Source organism: Lagenorhynchus albirostris, chromosome 1, assembly GCF_949774975.1.
Source record: "Lagenorhynchus albirostris chromosome 1, mLagAlb1.1, whole genome shotgun sequence".
NCBI classification, from domain to species: domain Eukaryota; kingdom Metazoa; phylum Chordata; class Mammalia; order Artiodactyla; family Delphinidae; genus Lagenorhynchus; species Lagenorhynchus albirostris.
In genome coordinates, this window is record NC_083095.1 from 168,221,733 (window position 1) to 168,240,639 (window position 18,907).

At 42.2% G+C, this 18,907-nt stretch overlaps 1 pseudogene; it reads left to right on the plus strand.

Moving 5' to 3' along the window:
• The first annotated feature begins 18,418 nt into the window (after window positions 1-18,418).
• Window positions 18,419-18,516, plus strand: LOC132504670 (U6 spliceosomal RNA; annotated as a pseudogene).
• The last annotated feature ends 391 nt before the right edge of the window (window positions 18,517-18,907 follow it).

The following is an 18,907-nucleotide window of genomic DNA, read 5'->3' on the forward strand; positions in this document are numbered from 1 at the left end:
CTGTTTTTAGGAAAGAGGTATTCAGCTCTGCCTGTGGTTTTCATAAAAAGATTATCATACTAAGTAAGTCAGGCAGAGAAAGATATGTCATATGATAAAATCATAAAATATCATATGATATCATTTATATGTGGAATCTAAAAATATGATACAAATGAACCTGTTTACAAAACAGAAACAGACTCACAGACATAGAAAATAAATGTATGCTTACCAAAGGGGAAACGTAGCGGGGAGGGATAAATTAGGAGTTTGGGATTAACAGATATACACTATTATATATAAAATAGATAATCAACAAAGACCTACTGTATAGCACAGGGAACTCTACTCAATATTCTGTAATAAACTAGATGGGAAAAGAATCTGAAAAGGAATAGATATATGTGTATATATAATTGAATCACTTTTGCTGAAAGTGAAATTAACACAACATTGTAAATCAACTATACCTTCAATATAAAATAAACTTTTTTTTAAATCCTCAAATATTGTGCTTATATTACTCAAAACGAGAATGAACAGCATTGACACACCTGTGACATCAGGCTGTCCCCACTGCCCCGAGGTGAACTTTCTGGCTGCCCTGGATGCATGGTCACCTGCCTTGCTCTGGAGAACCTCCTAAAGCTAACTCAGTACCCTATGCCAGGCCCTAATTATGCCCACAGTCACACGATGTTTTCCTCCCAACGTACAGCAATTTCTCTCAAGGCAATTTGTTTCAATCATCACCAGGGATAACAGCTGGTCCTTTCCCATCATACCTTGCAATTAACAACTTCTTCAAACCTTCCCTTTTTCAGGTTAAGTGGTCCCAACAGAATCAGCCTCTCCTTCTCAGTACAGCTTTTTCTCCCTTGCCAGACCACGAGTTTCAGGCCGGCTGGGTGGCACCATTCTTAGCCATTCTACAACCAGACACCGTTCAGCACAGTGTCTGGCTCACCGTAGGTGCTCAGGAAACGTCTGCTGAATTAAATCTTTTCAATTCTCCGATTATTGGTATTGTTCTTTAATGGACTCATTATGCTTTTGTACCCATTACATCATCAAGGTGACCTATCAATAGAGCCAAGATAACTGTTAAAATATTGAAACGCTTCCTAATCCCCAAAGTGCCCTCTTCCCAGGTATCCTGGCTTCTCATGACTCTCTGGACCTTCCAGAAGTTTCCATAATCCAGGAGCTAAAGGGTTAACACCAGCTGCAGCAGGGTCAGGATGCTCCCCATTGGCCAGTGCCTAGCACACTGCATTGAACCAGTTTTGCAGTATTTTACATACATTCCTGGCTCCAATGACATTAAAATCATTATATGATCGAGAATAGTACTGCAAGGGAGATACATTTAGATAATCAACCACAAGTGTTATCAAAAGAGCCTACCTTTCATTCATTGTATCTGAATCAATGGTTGATGTGCTGTGGCCAGAGGTGATACTTGAGCACAAATGCTTAGGATATCAGGGGACAGGAAGAGAAAGAACCCACCACTGTGGGAACGGGGTGAAGGAGATTTGCATACCAAGATTCAGTCTGTTCTGCAAAGGACACCTTGAGAATATTGTCAAACTTTTAACATTTCCCTAAAGCACTACATTTATAGAAATAAAACTTGACAACCTCTTCAAAACTTTGAGAAGAAACCCACTTGCTGAATAATTTACTAAGTTTTTTTTTTTAGGTCTGAGTTGACTTGGGTGTTTTCATTGTTCTGTTTTATTTTATTTTTACTTTTAATTTATGTTATGGGATCGTAGGAAAGTCACCAGAAAAGGAGCCGGAGTTGGAACAAGAAAATATATTCCCATCATTTGCTGCCTTTTTTTCCTCTCCGTGGAAGCACATAGGAAAACAAGTACTCTGTGCATTACAGGCACCGAGAGAGACATTTGTTCTGCAGTTGGCAAAGGAAATGTTCTGAATTACTGCCTAAGAGACAAAATTTCTAGCAATAACCCTGTACATGGCCTCAAAACTACAGGTGTTGAGCACGTCTTTTATGGCAAGATAGTAGTAGGGGAAATGTGTGTCTTCCGTTACCTGACTTAGAAAATTTACATAAAGGATAAAAAAATAATAAAAGGCATCCTTCCATGCCAGCGCATATATAATTCTTTTAATGCCGCATGGTAATCCATTTTATGTAACATAATTAATTTAACTAATCTTTAATGGATGAACATTTGAATTGTTTCTAGTCTTTTCTTTTTACAGCCAAAGAACTGCAATGAATTTTTTGCATACATATCTGCATATATATTTTTTATTGATGAGTCTAAAGTTATGTGCATGTTTTTTTTTTTTATGTGCATGTTTTTAATGAAAAAAGCAAGTCGTAGAAAATTACCTAGGCCATAATTGCATTTGTGTTGTATTTCCAAAGATACGTATATATTCATTTATGTACATGCTTGTAAAGGAGTCATCTCTTAGAAATGGGGGTGGGAATAAAGGCAGAGCTCCTTCACTTTTACCCCGTTAGGCATTTTATCAAGTGTTTATTATTTTTATGATAATTATTAATAAAATTAGGCCCTAGTCAACCAAGACAAAAAGCCCAAATCAGTTGCATTATGGAGCAATAACATTTTGGTATGTAATGAGTACATTTCAAAGCAATCTGTATTTCACAGAAAACAAATCCAGAAACTGAGAAAAATTCAGCGCTACCATGAATTAAGGCTTAATTCCACACATATAGATCTTTCTCCAATGCAGTTTGAAAAGTTTAGCTTTGCAACGAAGTAAAGCATAGAGATGAAGCTTTCAGGGGTGAGTCTGATCTTCTAGGTTTGAAACCTCCCACACCATCAAGTGGCCTTGAAATTGTTAAGTTCCTAAATCTTTCCTGGCCTCAGTTTCCTTACTGAAAAATGGGGGAAAAGTATACAGTACTTTTTCATTCATTAAATAATTGTGAGAGTTAATGAGGTAGTACATGCAGCACACAGCAGAGGGCCTGAGGGAAGCACTCAATGAATGTTAATTATGTCTATATTACTATCATTGTTCTACAGAGGAAACTGCAAATCTACCAAAATAACAGTTGAGAGTATCCTTTTGATTGCACTGAGGTAAACACAATAGACAAATCAAATCTCTTCAATTGGAGAAAAGAACAAATATTAATAGTTGTACAAATAGTCAGGCTTCCCTAACCTGACATCTTCCACCTAAACAAGTTGGTGGACATTGTACTCAATTATTTATCACAGCAAGTTACCACAGTGAGTCAATTTCAGTGGGTCAGTGCTCTGTAGTTCAGTGATAGGAGCCACAGTCTCCCCAGTTCAGCACTGTTCATTTGTGTTCAAAGTAGAGAAAGACATTAATGTTTTGACTCTTCCAAAGAAAACATGGGAAGTGCTCCAAACGAGCGAAGTTCGCCTCCACGCTTCCTTCATTGCTTTTGCCACTTCCTGTGTCTGTCCTGGTGCTGGATGCATCCTCCAGTACTGCGCCAGGTCCTGGGCCAGCCCACACTGTGTCCTCCCCAGGGTCTGCTCACAGCCTCCACCTCTTTGGACTCAGGCACCCAGGGCAGACAGCTTCCTTCCTGTTCTGTCCTCTTGTCTCCATCGGTTACCTGGAATCACCACTTCCTGACCATTCTGATTTGTTTGCACTGTCATGTCCTGCTTTTCCATCCCCTTCCCAAAAATGTCATCTGATGTGGGGTTGCTATCTTGAACCCCAAATATCCAAAGCATACGACCCCCAAAAAAAGAAGAAACAGTGTTTGGCAAGTGTTGGCTTCATACTTTACAAAGGGAGCTCCACTTCACCAAAGGAAGACAGATGGGAAACCCAGGATGGATGACACTGGCAGGCCTGGGTTTGCATGGATGCCTCATGCACGACTGTCTTCCATGTGATCTCACCCCATTTAACACTCAAAGATGCTTTTCCTTTGGCTTACAAAGCAGCAAGTTCTTGACGCAAAATAAACACAGGAGCAGATCAAGTACAAAAACCAAATAAGCTCCCTTTGCAAATGTTACCCATTGTTAACATTCTTCCCATGCTTTTTGCTTATCCATCGGCTTTGCAAATATTTACTGAGCATCTGCTATGTGCTGGGCTCTGGGTTAGATGCTGGGCATGCAGGAGTGGGAAAAGAAGATAGGACCTCTGCTGTCCTGGGATGTTCATTGTGGTGTGTGTGTGTGTGTGTGTGGCGGTGGGGAGACAGACAGTAAAGAAGAAAACAAATAAATAAAGGAGGCAATTCTTAACAGAAGGTGTGGGGGGGAAGGTCCCCCACCCCAGGAGGTGTGACGTGAGATAGAATGTGGGTTGGGGGCTTGGGCAGTGAAGGACTCGGGAGGGACATTCCAGGCGAGAGAGGAACAAGCATAAAGGCCGGGAATGGGCAAAGTTTATGGTGTTCAAGTGTCAGTAAAGCCATCAGTATGAGCTGAGCCTGGAGAGAGAGGCAGGGCCAGGCCACTCAGAGTTGGGAGGCCCTTTAAGGAGTGTGGGTATTATTCCAGGAACAATAGAAAACTGCTAAAGAAAGGAGCATGATTAGATTTCTGTGTTTAAGAACTCACACTGGCTGCTTCTGCTGAGAATGGACTTTAGGGAGACAAAAGTGGAATTAAGAAGCCACTTAATAAACTGCTCTCGTCCAGGCAGAAAAGGACGGCATCCCCAGGGAAAGGATATGCAGGACCCCGACCGGAGACTCTGTGATGCTGGAGACGGGGGACCTTGCGTGGCTTGTGGTTATAAACAAACTGTTGAAGGGGATCATCTGAATTGTGGACTGGGGAACTTTTTCAATATTCACAGTGAGTGCTTCTTCTTGGATAAGGAAATAACATTTGGTTTGAAGCGTTTACCTCACCTTGGCTATAAAAGTGTGCAATCAGTTATACAACCAATCACTTGCTCTCTGCAGCCCCGGGGCACACATCTGTCGCTAAGTAATCAGGCTGCGGTTAACATGCAAAGGCCTCCAGGATGGGCCCAGATATTTGGTTAAACTTTACCCTGAGTGTGTCTGTGAGGAAGTTTCTGGATGAGATTAACATTTAAATCAGAGGACTGAGTAAAGCAGATTGCCCTCCCGTGGGCGGGGGTGGGGGCGGGGGTGGGGGGGCTGTGCTCATCCAATCCACTGAAGGTCTGAAAAGAACAAAAGGCTGAGTGGGGGGGGAACTTGATTTCTTTGCCTCACTGTCTTTGAACTGTGACATGGGTCTGCTGCCCTCAGTCTCAGAAAGGAACTACACCATTGACTCTCTGGGTCTCCAGCTCGCCAACAATAGAGCTTTGGATTTCCCAAATTTCATAACTGCATGAGCCAACCCCTTTTAGATGATACATACATACATACAGGGGCTTCCCCGGTGGCGCAGTGGTTGAGGATCTGCTAATGCAGGGGACACGGGTTCGAGCTCTGGTCTGGGAGGATCCCACATGCCGCGGAGGGGCTGGGACCGTGAGCCACAACTGCTGAGCCTGCGCGTCTGGAGCCTGTGCTCCGCAGCAAGAGAGGCCGCGATAGTGAGAGGCCCGCGTACCGCGATGAAGAGTGGCCCCCGCTTGCCACAACTAGAGAAAGCCCTCGCACAGAAACGAAGACCCAACACAGCAAAAATAAATTAATTAATTAATAGGTACATACATACATATATACATGCATAGGATGGATGGATGGTTGGACAAACAGAATAGATAGACGATAGGTAGGTAGGTAGATAGATAGGGAGATAGATAGATAGGATAGGGAAATAGATACATACATACATAGGATGGATGGATGGATGGTTAGATGGAAGGATGATTGGATGAACAGAATGGATAGATGATAGATAGGTAGATAGATAGGAAGATCTGCAGATACATATCTCCCAGTTGGTTCTGTTTATCTATAGAACCCAGATTAATACAATGAGTATTCAGAAAGGAGTTTTAAAAAAAAACACAAACAAACAAACCAAAACTAGTGGATGTGGACTACGTATGACTAGTTCTGCTTGCTGAGGTCAGAGAAACTGAAGTGGAAATGACCAGCTCTCATACTACCATCCTGCAGGAAAAGGTGAATGTAACAAAGAAACTCCAAAGATGCTAAAGGCTACAGAACCCAACAGAATAATGTCAGTGCAAAGAGCTGCAGTCACCTTTCCTGTACCTAAGTACTGCATATTTATACCCTAAATACTGGGTGCAGCTCAAAATGGTAAGTGACACTTGATAAAGATAAGGACTCCCCAGGAGACGCGAAAGAGGAAAGACCCAGGTCTGGGAATGGTTTTTCTTACAGTAATCCACATAGCAACAATTTCCCTTCTCTTTTGAGCTTCCCTGGAGACTAATTCTGGAAAACATTCTATTTGAGTGTTGCCTTTGGCAGAGGATAGTATCATTGGCAATGATGACAATTATCCTTGTCATTATTATCATGCCATTTTTTTTTGGCAGTACGCAGGCCTCTCACTGCTGTGGCCTCTCCCGTTGTGGAGCACAGGCTCCGGACGCGCAGGCCCAGCGGCCATGGCTCACAGGCTCAACCACTCCGCGGCATGTGGGATCTTCCCGGACCGGGGCACGAACCCGTGTCCCCTGCATCGGCAGGCGGACTCTCAACCACTGCACCACCAGGGAAGCCCTATCATGCCATTTTAAAAACAATTTTTTTATTTAAGAAAATTTTAATATGAGTATATTGAATATAGTTCTCTGTGCTATACACTAGGACCTTGTTGTTTATATTCAATATTTTATGATAAACCATAAGGGGAAAGAATATTTTTAAAATGTATGTATGTATAACTGAATCACCTTGCTGTACAGCAGAAATTAACAAATACGGTAAATCAACTATACTTCAATAAAAAAATTTAAAAAATTAAATTAAAAAAATTTTATTGCAGTATAATTGATTTACATTGATTCAGGTGTACAGTAAAGTGATTCAGTTATACATACATCTTTTTCAGATTCTTTTCTATTATAGGTTATTACAAGATATTGAATATAGTTCTCTGTGCTATACAGTAGGTCCTTGTTGTTTATTTTATATCCAGTAACTTGTACTCTGTTAATCCCAAACTCCCAATTCATCCCTCCCCGCTTCCCCTTTGGTAGCCATCATTATTGCGATAGTTTTATTTTTTCCCTCCAGCACGATGTTGTGCCCTTTTGGAGCTTATTTCAGGTAATTATCCTAACCATTCTGTGAGCCTGATACTGTTGTTTCCCCTTTGAGATTGAGATTCTGAGAGGTTTAGGGAATTCTCCAGGGAGTGACAGGGTCAGCAGGAGTCAAAGCCACATCTGCTGGACACATGAGCCTCCTCCCCTTTCCACCCTAACATTGTGTCTTTATTCTAAATCCAGGGTAGGTGTAGAAGACGGAAGGGCATAAGCCTGCAGCAGAGATCAGCAAACTTCTTCTGCAAATGGCCAGAGAGTAAATATTTTAGACTCTGTGGGCCAGTCATGCTGTCCTATTCTGCGTTGTAGCCTGAAAGCAGCCTGAGACCATAAAGAAGTGAATGAGCATGGCTCTGTTGCAATAAAGCTTTATTTATAAGATCAGACGGAAGGTCAGATTTGACCTTGGGCCGTGGTTATGCCAATTCAGTCTGTAAGAACAACCAAGAGGAGGAGTGCTGGCAGGAGTTGGAAGAACTTTGCAACAACAAATTAAAGACCCCGTCCTCAACCTCAGATGCTTTTAGCAAGGAATGTCAGGCAACCCCGTTTAAAAAAAGAAGACTAGAGATTCATAGAAAGAAAAGAGAGGGAAATCTAAAATGCAAATAATGCAAATTATAAAAGTAATTTCTAGGGGGAAAGAAAAAAAAAGGATGCTAGTCAGGCATCATTAAATTAGCCAAAGTGCCTTACACAAAGGAGGTGCAAAGCTGGGTTTGAGAGACCAGGTAGGGAGTAAATAGGAACAGAGAAGAGACTAGATCCTTCTGAACTCAGATTTCTGAAATTTACACAACAGAGAAGGAATAAAGAGACTTGAGAAGCACCATACAACTATGGATAAATAAGCAAAGACATTTGTGCCCTCAAGAAAAAAGCACCTCATAAAATTTCATACCCCCATCCCGAGAGTGTCTACTAAAATAAATGTCATCCGCCCAGGCTACACACTGATAAGACTGAATTATTAATTACGTTCTGAAAGTTTTCATTTGAAATGTTCTATGGGTTAATGCAATAATCCAATCCATTTCCTCAGTCTGTCCCTGCTCTTCTATCTCAGCTCCAATTTCAGCTCTGAATTGTAAAACAGGACTTCGTTTTATCTGGAGTGTCTCTCTCTACATAACCCAGTGCTCTCTGGCGTCATCATAAACCAGGGCCTGAAAGCCCAGAGAATCAGCTGGCAGAAGAGAGCAGGCTCAGTGTCATTTTCCTGCAGAGTAATTTCCAGATGGAAATTAGATGCAGTTGCATGATGGGGCTTAACTTCCCTCTGCTTGAAGCACAGATTTAGCAGGCTTCAAATCCCCAGCTCCACGCCATGCAGATGCCTTTCAGGTGGCTGGGTCCTCTTGTAATGGCGAATTTCTACCACAGGAATGTTGGGGTCTGGGCTGGGGTGGGGAAAGAGGTGCAGAGTTTTGGGGTCATCAAATGGTCTTCATCCTCAGCTCAAAGATGACCAGGTGGGAGAGCCAGAAAAATATCTTGGTGAAGTCAGGACAAACATATAATAAAAATACTGTACAGGAAAGGATGTCATCTCCCCCAAAAGAAAATATGATTGGTTCAACTACCAAGTTAATGAGGCACAATGGTTTGCCTGCCTGGATTTACTGCATCTCCTCTTATGTTCAGACCCATCCTGGGTTCCCTCCCCTTGGTCCTGAGCTGTAATGGAGGTATTTGCCTTCTACGAGCATCGCGTTCTTAAATCACGTTGCCTTTCTCAATCAAATTTGATCTCAGAATCTACCTTAGTCGCCTGTAGAGCTCCATGTCTAATTGTATCAAAATGGAGTTTCTGAGTATCGTCCCATTATACTTCCATTTCTCTCTGTCCAGGAGCTGCCTGATGACTCACTTAGCTCAGATCCTAAGTCACTGAACACAGCTCTGTGCATCACGGTACCTGCTGGCTGCGTGTGGTTTCTGAGTGCTTGAAAGATGCCAGTCTGAACTGAGATTTGCCGTGAGTGTAACATACACACTGATTCAAAGACTTACTACAAATATAGAAGGTAGAAGAATGTGCCTAGTTCGTCCATCATTTTTATGTTGGGTGCACGTTGAAAAGATATTTAGGATACGCTGGTTTAAATAAAATATTTATATGAAGTTCACCTGTTTCCCTTAACCTTTTAACAGTGGCCCCTAGAAAAAATTAAAATGATATATTTGACTCATATATTTCTTTTGGGTGGTGCTGACCTAGGGTTACAGAATAAATAAGCAACTGGTAAACACAGCAAGCTCAGAGGTGGAGCTCCATTGCAGTAAACCAAGAGCATGTTCTGAGGGAGACAGTCTTCGCCCAAGGCAAGGCGAGTGCTTAAGTTATTCTCAAAACTGCCTTCTTTTCTGTCCTTGGCAAAGATTGGAATTGTTTTATAAATTAGTCGTATAACATCTGCTGTCATGTATGAGTTAGTTTTGCCATGTCTGTCTTTAAAAGGAGGTTTTTCCTTGTTCGAATCATTCTCTCCTCTACATTGTGAGAGTCACAAAGGAAGGCCCCTGGGAGCTTCATCCTTGAATTCAAAGCTCATAAGACAGTGCCAGGCACTTAGGACTTCTGAGCAAACATAGTTAAATGATAAACGTTGACCTCCTAGAGGGGTGGGCTAGGAAAGGTGGGAGGGAGACGCAAGAGGGAGGAGATATGGGGATATACATATATGTATAGCTGATTCACTTTGTTATACAGCAGAAAGTCACACACCATTGTAAAGTAATTATACTCCAATAAAGATGTTGAAAGAAAATGATAAACGTTGAGTGAAATAATCTTTGCTGTTATAGGGTGTCAGTAGATACTTTGGTTATAGCAGCAAAAGTAGATCCCAATCATAATTTTTCCACTTAAAAAATGTAAAATAAAATCTTAATACAACAGCTGAACTTAAAAAAAAATAAGGCCAAGCGTTTTTTTTAGGGCAGTGATTCTTGTAACGGGGTAAGATAGGATGGGGTCTTTCCAAACAAGACAGGCTACCCCATAGATCATTATTTCTCGTTATTGATGGAATTGCTTTGTCACCCTCAGGTATGATGAGCTGGGGGAAAAGGTTAAGAATAAGCATGTGGGTTTGATTCACTAAGTGCTATTTAGGATGTTTTCCCTTACCCTTAACTCCAAACCTTTAACTCCATTCCAAGCGGGGCCAACTTCATGAGCATACAACCTGGGCTTGCTTTAACAATCTGCTGTCTTGAAATTCTTAATAAATTTGTCATTGAACTTGCATTTTATAAATGTAGTCCGATGGGACAATGGAGCTTGCACGTGAGCAGAAATGTCCCATAGGCATGTCCCCCATTCATGGTTGCCCGTTAACACGTACCATTCATGATGCTTCATGAGCACAGAACTCCGGTTGATCCGTAATTTGTGGGAGTTCAGCGAGATTTAAAGTGAGTGCACACGTCTATGATGAGTAAACAGGGATGCTGACAGCCCCAAGACGCCATCCTTTCTGTTCAGAAAAAACTTGCTTCTAATAAGGAAAGAAAGCAATGACAGTCTAAGAAATAAGAACAGCTAAGGAACCCGACTGTATCCTTTCTGCTCACGTTAAGCCCCTGTATTTGGAACCACTCACACTAAACATGACAACAAGGAAGGAAGGGAAAGGGGGGCAACCCAGAGTTCCTTTTCCTCTCACGCTTCCTTACTCAGCTGTAAGCTAAGGGTAGAGAGTGTTAGTAGAATGTGCACACGTCGTAGGGGAGGAAAAACTGCCCTTCTTCCCTTCTAGCTTCTTTGGCTAGACCCACAATTAAATTGACATGAGACAAACCAACAGGAGAAAAACAACTTTAATTTTGTACATGCTGGAGCTCATAAAAATATGAGACTGTCTGAAGTGACCAAGCAGGCAGCTTTTATACCTTTTAGATAAGGAAACAATAAATCTGTGAAGAATTGACAAAACAAAGGGGTTTAGGCTTGGGCTGGCAAATTAGTGAAGAAGTAGCAAGGTTTGCTTACACAGCCTTCTCGTCCTTGAACTTCCTATGGCTGGCCATAAGGATGCCGTCCACCCTCCCGATGCACTGAGGGTTCCTTCCTTCACATGGGAGATTTATTTCCTGCTTCCAGGGGAATGGGGGAGGGTCAGAGTGTCCTTGTACCTGCCGTTTCTTAAGTAACTTTCATTTTAAGTAACCCATATGCCAAAGCGGCATCTTTGGGGGTGGTATATTTTGCTTCCCTTCAATATCAAGAAGTGATATAAAAACAGTTGAGTTAGTTTTTGCTAGTTTTGCGCTGAATGCCCTCCAGGTACACACCTGTAGTTTAACAAGTTGGGTTCATTAGTCACTGCGGTGAGGAATTCCCGTGAAAATCACAGGCAGTCTTAGTAAGAGTGTGTTAGAACCCATTACAGGATGTGTGATCTGGTTGGGTGATTTGGGGGAGGGTTGTCAGAAAACAGGGCAAGACTCTGCGTGGTACCTCAGTACATCTTATCTCTAGGAAGAGCAAAACTGAGTGAGGCCATAGCTGTAATTGGTTCACGCAGCCGTCACTCATTCAGCCACAGAGGGTGGTGTTGGGTACCTTGTGGGCTGCGCAGTGACCTGGTCAGAGAAGATGCTCTATGAAGTTGTTTATGTCCAACAACACACAGCTGAACTATAAGTGCTGGATCCATTTGTAGTAACATTGAGACCAAGCTTTGAAGTCACCAGTTCCCAGACGTCAAGGGAGGCCTTTTTCCTTTCTCATCCTCTCCCGTTAAGAAAAAAAAGACCCACATGAACGGATAGGCTATTAAATCTGAATTGTGTAATCTTACTGCTTTTGCATGTGAATTAAATGCCCTGATATTTGCATTTAAAACTAGCACTGCACCAGATGAAGATGAATGCTGAAACTCGTGCTCATTTAAATTTTTAAGGTTTTTAAATTTTAGATCAACATTAAACGGCAAATTAAAAAAAAAAAGGCATGAGAAGTCAAGAGAGAGACTGTGGAGGAAAAGCTTTACATTTCAGTGCCTCTAATGACACTTTTTTCTGCTTTTTGAACAAGGGGCCCTGCGTTCCTATTTTGCCCTGGGTCCCGCACGTTGGGCAGCTGGCTCTCTCCCCAGTCCTTTATGTCTTTCAACCCTTGACAGTGCCCCAAAGAGAAATGCTTAAATCTGATTTTCTTTTGTCCTTTAGAGATCACTAGAGGCTGCATGTTTCCCTAAGTCAGCAAATGTTATAGGAGTTCAAATCCCTGCGGCTTCCTCTGAGGTGTGCACTTTGGTGGACAGGGCAGAGTCCACTGGCTTCCCCTGCTCTTTCCAGACCCTCGGACTGAAGTCCTTCTTTTCACGGGGTGGGAACAGGAGGCGTGGGGAGGCGACGGAAGGTGCGTTCCCCCCACCACAAGTATTCCATCCTTGTGTCTGGGGAGAAGCGTGCCCTATCATTGCTGTGCTTTTCTGCTTGGGGATTCCTTTTTATTTTTCCTAAATCAAAGCTATCCAAGTTTCTACTCACTCTTCTGATTAATATCTTACTTACAAACAATTTTCAAGTCCTTATCTCCGGTTGCCCTAAAACTCCCTAGCTGCAGCCTCCTACTACATTTTTCTTTGATACAAATTTAGAGTGAATCTGAGTCTTTCCCTATCCCCTGCACAGAATATAGCCTTACAAAATAATTCAGAGAAAGATCTTTGAGCGGAGAGTTAAAGTGACTTCATGCCACCCCAGATGAGACCAAACGGATAAACGGCCTTTGAAAGGTCCAGAGTTTATGGAGGAACCCTCCTTTTCTTTTTCTCAACAGAGCCATCTGCCCTGCTTACATGTAGATGTCTGAAGGCCTTTGCCCCAGACACAAAGGGTCAACAGCAATGGGGGGAGACCTTGCCCAATGCTGTGCTCTTATCCCTGCAAATAGCTCTGACCTATCCTTATGGGTCACTATAATTAGCATGCGAGACAGCAGGCTCTTAATAAAAAGTCAGCAACCTACTTATTGGGGTGAAGTGAACAAAGGAGGAAGTGGTACCCATCACCCACCCCTAAGCTCCATCCCATTCCTACGACATGATTCTCTCACCACCTGGACACCCTCTCCAGGTGGACCTGCCTGGCAGCATATGTGGTCTATGGGACTTTTTTTTTTTTGGTACGCGGGCCTCCCACTGTTGTGGCCTCTCCCGTCGCGGAGCACAGACTCCGGACGCACAGGTTCAGCGGCCATGGCTCACGGGCCCAGCCGCTCCGCGGCATGTGGGATCTTCCCGGACCAGGGCACGAACCCACGTCCCCTGTTCGGCAGGCGGACTCTCAACCACTGCGCCACCAGGGAAGCCCGGGACTTTTTTTTTTTTTAAGTGTATTTGATTTACAATGTTGTCTTAGTTTAAGGTATACAGCAAAGTGATTCAGTTATATAATATATATATATATATATTCTTTTATATATATATATAGTTATATAGTTATAAATACACATATTCTTTCTCAGATTCTTTTCCCATATAGGTTATTACAAGATATTGAGTATAGTTCTCTGTGCTGTACAGCAGGTCCTTGTAGATTATATGGGACTTTCCTGATTGCTACCCTTCAAAGTGGGGAGCCATGGGGTTTGTTGGGTCTCAATCAATCGTCATTGTGGGTGCCTACAGCAGCCCTCCACTCCCTACCCGTGACCAAGGCTTATGTCTCATACACATGTTCCACCCATTCCCCCACTCCCAGCCCTTTCCAGCCCTTTATCAGTCATTGAAAGATGGACCCGCCCTCACTCAACCATACCTCTGTTATTTCACAAGCCCCAGTTTTCTCCCCTCGGATGGAGCGTTAGGTCTTACTGGCTCAACTACCTTCACTTAGCAGTCGGGCAGGACTCAGGATAACCCATCCCCAGCAGCTACTCCTGAGGCATCCCACATCTGAACCTTGATTTCCCCATCCAGGCCGTGAACCCAGTGAACGCTCGGGCTCGGAGGGCTGCTGTGAGAAGTGACTGTAGAGCGGAGAGGGCTCAGGATCGCTTGTCAGTCAGCCTCACTGCTCAGGCAGCCCTACCTGGGATCAGGGCTTCCAGAACACACTGGCCCTGTAAGTATTTGTTCCACAATCAAGGTGGGGGGTGCATAGACACCAAGTAATAGGTGAAGTCTTAGCTCAATCCTATTGGGACTGCATACTCAGAATTAATAGTGGAAATAAATTACTTAGTAACACATACACCGTCCACCCTGGTTTTCTGACTTTCTCTGAAATCTACTTGGGGCCCTACTTTTTCATTTTTATCTCAATTTTAATTATTAAAAGACTATGTGTTTGCAGTAGAAACGTCACACAGTATATACAGAAGTAACAAATAATTGTCTTCCTGTGCCCCATTGCCTCATTGGCACACATTATTTGAAACTTTTCAACATGCACACACACACACTCATGAGAGAAAATACACACACCTACACTTAACACATCATTTTTAACAAAGCTCGTGCATGTATTGTACTGGCTCCTTCAATTGCTTTTTCAGGGAGAGGGGAGAACACTGAAGAATTAAAGGATGATCTACATATCAAAATGCAGGTGTTGCTGGCATTGCTGGCATCCTCTAAGAGCCTAGAAGATGTTCTTAGGGGCAAATATTAGTATAACATCTCCCCACGATTGTCCCCATTTCCGCTAGTAACAATAACATGTAAGATATCCAGGAAGATCAAAATAATCATTGCTGATTTAAGGGCAAATAATTTTGGAGCCAGAGGAGATGAAGCAATGGAGCAGAAAGGGCTTGCATTATGGCTACTGAAATTCGTCGTCATCCAGAAAAAAAAAACCTAGACGATTTGACTAGGTTTTTTTTTGTTTTGACTCATTGCTTGAGCCATAGTGACACTTGCTACACATTCAGTCGGGGACCTTGTCCAGGGCCCTAGTCCTCAAGGAGAAATCTGGAAGGCACGAGGCTCAAAGCCCTGGATCCGTTTGCTGCTGGACGTGCCACGAACCTCCTTTTCTGCCAGCTTTTCTCTGAGCAGAGCTGTGCCCGGCCAGCCCCCAGGGACTGAAACAGCATCTAACAAAAACAAATGCTTCCTTTTATTCCTTTAAACACCGCGGAAAGACGGGTATCATCAAAAATGAAAATGCTATTCTGAAGGGGGAAAACTTTTTATTTTATTTTTTTGTTGTTTTCTTTCTTTTTCTATTGAAGCAGAGTTGATTTACCATATTATATTAGCTTCAGGTGTACAGCATAGTGATTCAATATTTTTATACATTAGACTCCACTTAAAATTATTATAAAATATTGGCTGTATTCCCTGTGCTGTAATCACATCCCTGTATCTTCTTTCTTTTTTTTTTTTAACATCTTTACTGGAGTATAATTGCTTTACAATGGTGTGTTAGTTTCTGCTGTATAACAAAGTGAATCAGCTATACATATACATATATCCCCATATCTCCTCCCTCTTGCGTCTCCCTCCCACCCTCCCCATCCCACCCCTCTAGGTGGACACAAAGCACCGAGCTGATCTCCCTGTGCTATGTGGCTGCTTCCCACTGTCTATTTTACATTTGGTAGTGTATGTAAGTCCATGCCACTCTCTCACTTGTCCCAGCTTACCCTTCCCCCTCCTGTGTCCTCAAGTCCATTCTCTACATCTGCGTCTTTATTCCTGTCCTGCCCCTAGGTTCTTCAGAACCAATTTTTTTTTTTTTTTTTTTTTTAGATTCCATATATATGTGTTGGCATACGGTATTTGTTTTTCTCTTTCTGACTTACTTCACTCTGTATGACAGTCTCTAGGTCCATCCATCTCACTACAAATAACTCAATTTCGTTTCTTCTTATGGCTGAGTAATGTTCCATTGCATATATGTACCACATCTTCTTTATCCATTCATCTGTCAGTGGACACTTAGGTTGCTTCCATCTCCTGGCTATTGTAAATAGAGCTGCAGTGAACATTGTGGTACATGACTCTTTTTGAATTATGGTTTTCGCAGGGTATACGCCCAGTAGTGGGATTGCTGGGTCATATGGTAGTTCTAATTTTAGTTTTTTAAGGAACCTCCATATTGTTCTGCATAGTGGTGAAAAATCCTTTTTAAAGGCCATTGAGTACAAATTGCCTGACTAGTTGCTAGTGAAGGGTTTCAGTTAATACCTAAATTTGCTCCAGCTTAGCTGGAGCCTCTCTCTGAAGCAAGACTTCTCATTGTTGGGCTGTTTGTTCAAACACAAGGCGAGCCAGGAGCAATTTATTAGTAAAATTCCATCTAATATGGTGACTGCGCATTCTTGCTGGTGGGAATGAATTGGATTTGTCAGGGCTGGTATTTTGCCAGCACAAATCCCTGGGAGCCCAGCTCCTCTTAGCATGGCTAACTTCACATTGACTCATAGGCTCCGGAGTCAGAGCTTTTTCTAGGAAAACCTTCTTGGACTCTGTTCTCTGTGGCTTAATCAAGAATAAACATCCCTGTATCCCCAGGATTTCTCTGATCTATCAGATGCTCTTTGTGACCCTGGGGCTGGGAGGCCGGGTGATATTGGTATGAAGCATGGTATTTTTTTCTCGCTTATTTTTATATACAGGGAGCTAATTTCTCTTGAAAGGCAAGATTCTGATTCTGAAAGAGCTGTCTGCTGCATGTCCTCACAAAAACTATAATTATACTAAAATCTACTGCTGCCCACCTGCCCCCAGTTCTAAGTGGGCAGAGAGGGCTTCATCTTTCCCACAATGCTTTTCTTTTCCCCGATGCGGAGCCCCCGACTGGCACATGGTGAGTGAATGAATGAATGAGTGAACAAATGATAGTTTCCTGGGCGTGATCATAGGCAGCGGAGGCAGATGGTGGAAGGAGGAATGCAACATGATTGGTTCTTCCAAATAAAACATTTTTCTCTATTTTTTTTATTGGAGTATAGTTGATTTACAGTGTTGCATTAGTTTCAGGTATACGGCGAAGTGATTCAGATATAGATATCTATATATATATTTCTTTTTCAGATTCTTTTCCATTATAAGTTTTTACAAGATATCGAGTATAGTTCCCTGTGCTATACAGTAGGTCCTTGTTGTTTATCTATTTTATATATAGTACTGTGTATCTGTTAATTCCATACTCCTAAGTTATTTCTCCCCCCTCCTTTCCCCTTTGGTAGCCATAAATTTGTTTTCTATGTCTGTGAGTCTGTTTATGTTTTGTAAATAAGTTCATTTGTATCATTTGTTAGACTCCACACATAAGTGACATCATACGATACCAAATAAAACATGTTTTACGTAATGTCTGTCCGTGCCAGGTTTGGGCTTCCTTGCTCCTAGTTGATCCTTTTTTTGGCCACAGCTTGTGGTGAGATTGGTCCTTGGAAACCATTTTTTCACCCCATTATTGTATATATGAGGAATCTGATGCCTAAGGAGGTAAAGTTACTTATTCAGGAGAACACGCTAGTCAGTTTTCATGATATTTTATGACATTATACATCTTTATAAGTTGGTTTTCTGTGAAAGCACAAAGTTGTGCCGTAGACTGGAGATTTTCTGTCTTTAATAACCAGAACATTTGAATTATCAGAAAACAATGCTCCCTCCCTACGGTGGCTAGCAGAGGATTTATAGACTATGGATTCATTAACTCTGACACCAGTTGATTGAAAAACACACAATTATTTTATGCACTACTAAAAAGAAAACATACTGCAAACATAAAGTTTTTTTACTACTTATAAGTTTCAGGTTATACTTATTGTAAGAGCTCTTTTAGATTTACTTATGCATCTAAAAATAATGTATTGGTCTTTGTTTATACCTTAAAAGGAAAATAAATTGGTTATGGAATTTCAAAAATTTCTTCTTATTCAGGAAATGTGCTTTTATATTACTTTTTTTTTTTTTTTTTTTTTTTTTTTTTGCGGTACACGGGCCTCTCACTGTTGCGGCCTCTCCTGTTGCGGAGCACAGGCTCCGGACGCGCAGGCTCAGCGGCCATGGCTCACGGGCCCAGCCGCTTCACGGCATGTGGGATCTTCCCGGACCAGCGCACGAACCCGTGTCCCCTGCATCGGCAGGCGGACTCTCAACCACTGCGCCACCAGGGAAGCCCCAAGGCAGTTTTTTAAAAGATGTTTGCAATTCCATAACAGCATTTCTCAACATTGGCTGCACATTAGACTTGACGGAGGAATTTTAGAAGAAGAAGAATTAAAAAAAAAATAGTACTAGCCCCAAACAAATTGAATCTCACACTAGTTTCGGCAGCACATATACTAAAACTGACACAGTACAAAGATTAGCACGGCCCCTGCCCAAGGATGATGGGCAAATTCATGAAGCATTCCATATTTTTAATAATTTTTTTAAAAAATCAGAATCTCTAGGGGTGGGCCCAGACATCAGGTCATTTTGAAGAGACCTCTAGGGGGTCCTAGTCTGCCATCCAGTTAGGGAACCACTGATGGGAAGATAAGAAATTTCCTGGATTTCCAAAAAGCCAAATTCCTAGTATGTCTCAGGCGCAATTAAGAGCGATCCACCTTCCTTGGAAACATCTGGATATAGCAGCAGGCAGGTCTAGGGTTTACTTCATCTGGGCCTGCATGGTGTGGGCACTTTTTTCCCCTCCTCTTTCTTTCCTCCTTTTTCTCCCCTCCCTCTTTTTAATGCCAGCTTGGCAATCTCGCAGCACAGATCTATTTCAGCACAATGACACACTGAGTTTTAAACCTTTCAAACTGTGT